Source organism: Plectropomus leopardus, unplaced genomic scaffold, assembly GCF_008729295.1.
Source record: "Plectropomus leopardus isolate mb unplaced genomic scaffold, YSFRI_Pleo_2.0 unplaced_scaffold1400, whole genome shotgun sequence".
NCBI classification, from domain to species: Eukaryota; Metazoa; Chordata; class Actinopteri; order Perciformes; family Serranidae; genus Plectropomus; species Plectropomus leopardus.
The window spans coordinates 1-3,036 of NW_024614947.1; the positions used below are offsets into that span (position 1 = coordinate 1).

The 3,036-nt window shown below is 34.9% G+C and overlaps 1 long non-coding RNA gene across 1 annotated transcript; it reads left to right on the forward strand.

Annotated features, from left to right (window-relative positions):
• Positions 1-739: 739 nt before the first annotated feature.
• Positions 740-2,070, forward strand: LOC121964096. Its single transcript, XR_006107317.1, has 2 exons — positions 740-861; positions 1,070-2,070. It is a non-coding gene; the product is annotated as an uncharacterized LOC121964096 (long non-coding RNA).
• Positions 2,071-3,036: the final 966 nt, after the last annotated feature.

Here is a 3,036-nt window from a genome sequence, read left to right on the forward strand (position 1 = left end):
ATTATTACATGTTTAGGTCTGAGGCATCGGAGGATATTAAAATTTTCGCCCTGATAATTATCCCGGCCAAAATCATGCAATTCATAATGTTTTCCTGATAATCCTCAAAATATGCTAATTTTACCACAATCAACTTATTGAAGTTTTTTTTTGAGATCTGTGGTAAAATCGGGGCGTCTGCAGGTCCTTTACGTCTTAAAATGTCTTGAATTTCATTTTAGAAATATTAAGCTTTAAAAATTAACCCTTTAAAACCTTAGCACGAAATGTCTCACAAATTACAAGAAGCATAAAATGTGACAAGAAAAGTGACCCAAAAAAAGAGAATGAGAAAATGATTTGAAAATTATTTTTTAATAAGTGAAACATATTTACTATATTTCTTTTTTATTTATATTTCTTTATTTTATTATTATTTATTTTTTGATATATATATTATAATTTTAGAACCTTTTTCATGTCATTTTCTTGATTTTATTTTTTACTTTTTTCAGCTAATTTTGAGGAAATTTTCTTGTAAATTTTGCAAATTTCTCGATAAATTGTTGGGTTATTTCTTGTAAAGTTGCTCACTGCCACCTTTTTATGTTCTCTGGGAAAACTGTTCAATAGATAACATGTTTGCAGCCATTAAAGCTTCACAAATTTAAATGTAAGACTAATTTAATTTATCCAACTTAATTTATTTTTGTCGAAATGAGTCCAGTTCTTGAGTGCGTGACAAAGTTTGGCCGTCGTAACGTTTTATTTCTCCTCTCCAGGATTTACGAGAATCTTCCGGAGGTGCAGCGGAGGAGAGACGAGGAAAGACGGAGAGCAGAGTATCGATCTTACCGGCTGAACGCTCAACTCTACAACAAGGTACAAAAACGAAAATCTGATCTCAAAAAAATCTAAAAAACTCACAAATTTACTGTAAAGAGCCGATTTAAAGTCAAAGTGGCCGGCAGACATTTTTGACCGGCGGAAGTTTAAATATTTTAAAGCTAATTTCCGGAGCCGTTTTTAACGAGCGTCAAATACAGACTTTGTCTTCGCTCACTGATCTGATTTCTGTCGTGTGTTTCAGAGGATCACGAGCCGAGTCCTGAGCCGGAGAACAGCGTGGCAGTGATCGAACCAACCAAACTTTGTTCCTGTTCATTAAATCAGTGAAGATAAAACATTTTTTACAGTTTTATTGACATTAAGAACAAAAACCACCTAACTAAAATGAGCTTTTATTTATTTTCTACCACGTTTTTTAATTATTTTAAATATTATGTGTAAAAAGTCAAAATTTCACTTTTTAGATGGATATTTTGTTTTTTGTACTTGCAGAGCACTGAAATGTTTGAACTGGTAAAAAATAAACCGGATTCTTTATAAATTTTGCTAAATTCAGTTTTGATTGAAGACAGCGAAGACGAAGCAGCTTTAATGTCTTTATTGATCAGTTGTGCGCGAGCAGGAAGCCACACGAGTAAAGATAGACGAGTTAGACGAGCTGCAGATTCAGAGCCGCAGCTGCACACAAAAACAACATCATGAATAAATAACACGTCTCCTCCTAAAACCACAGCTACGTCGATGCACTACGCCCATTCATTAAATTCATCATAAAATAAAACTTCAAGTCATGACCATACTGTAAACATAAATACTCTAGCAAATCACTGAATGAAATCATTAGCACGGATTAATGAACTAAAAGCCTTTTGAATGAAATCAGCGGCAAACGTGGTGACGAGGAACAAAGAATCTTTGGCAAAGATGTTAACGAGGTTTGGTCTAACGAATCGAAACATAAGGCAGGCGACCGCTCTTCAACCACGAGGCTCTCTGCAGCTTTAAGGCTCGGACACAGTTTGAAACAGCACAACAAACTTAACACGTTTCAGGATTTTTGATACTTTTTCGACATTTACACCGAGCATGTAAAAGCTGTACTGGAACTCGCACCACGTGTGAAATAAATACTAAATAATTAAATCATTTAATGCTTCATCTGAGTCTTTAAATAAACATTAAAAATAAGAAATCCCTCGAGGTTAATCACCTTCTCGTCTGTGCAGTCCGCAAAGTTTTAATCAAACCACAGAGCAAAAAAAACCAAAATCCCCCGATATCACTTTATTTAGATCATCAGCGAAATCGAGTTAAATTTGTAGGATTTTTCTCTCCTCTGTGGTTTTTAAATGTGCAAAATGTCTTTTGGATCAAACCAGTTAAACACCTTAAAATGGACAAATCGATTATTGGTTTCTGTATCGTTTCTAAATCACGATTCTTAACTTCCCTTTCGACACATCAGATATAAAAACGGAGCACGAAACAGCGACGCCTGATTAAAAACAGTCAGGATCCTTCGACAGAAATACTGCGAAGCTTTAACAGCGATAGAAACACGGAGCAACAGCCGATGTTCGGATAAAACCACACTGTGCAGGTTCCACACCAGAGCCAAACATCCGATAAACATCAACAACAACAAACAAACAAACAAACAAACAAACAAACGGTGAGTCCAGCAGGAACGTTTGCAGGAACTTCTGCTTTTGGCCATAACGTTTAATTTAGACGTTAAAATGAAGGAGTTCTGTGATCTTTAAGTTTCAGTCTGCAGGGCTGAAAGTCAAGAGAACAGCTGTCTAAAACAAGTCACTTCAAAACAGGGTTCCCACAGGTCCTTGAAATCCTTAAAAGTTTGTGAATTTGAGGGGAAGGTAGATATGAGATATTGAAAGTGTCTGAACTTAAACATTTTATGCTTGAATAGAAATTAAATTTGATGTTTCTCAGTGTTACAACAGTAATTAATCTTGATCTGTCTTAAACTAACGCTCTGTTCGGTCCTTGAAAAGTCCTTGAATTTCATTGAGAGGGTGTGGGAACCCTGAACTTAAGTCTAGTCTGATTTTGATTTAACACTAAAGAAAAAAATGCAGTTAATTTGCCACTTTTGTCATTTTTTAAAGTTTTACAGCAAGTCAAAGATTTTTGACCACAATAATAAAAAAAACTCAAACTTAAAACTCTTCAGTTGTTCTGCACTAA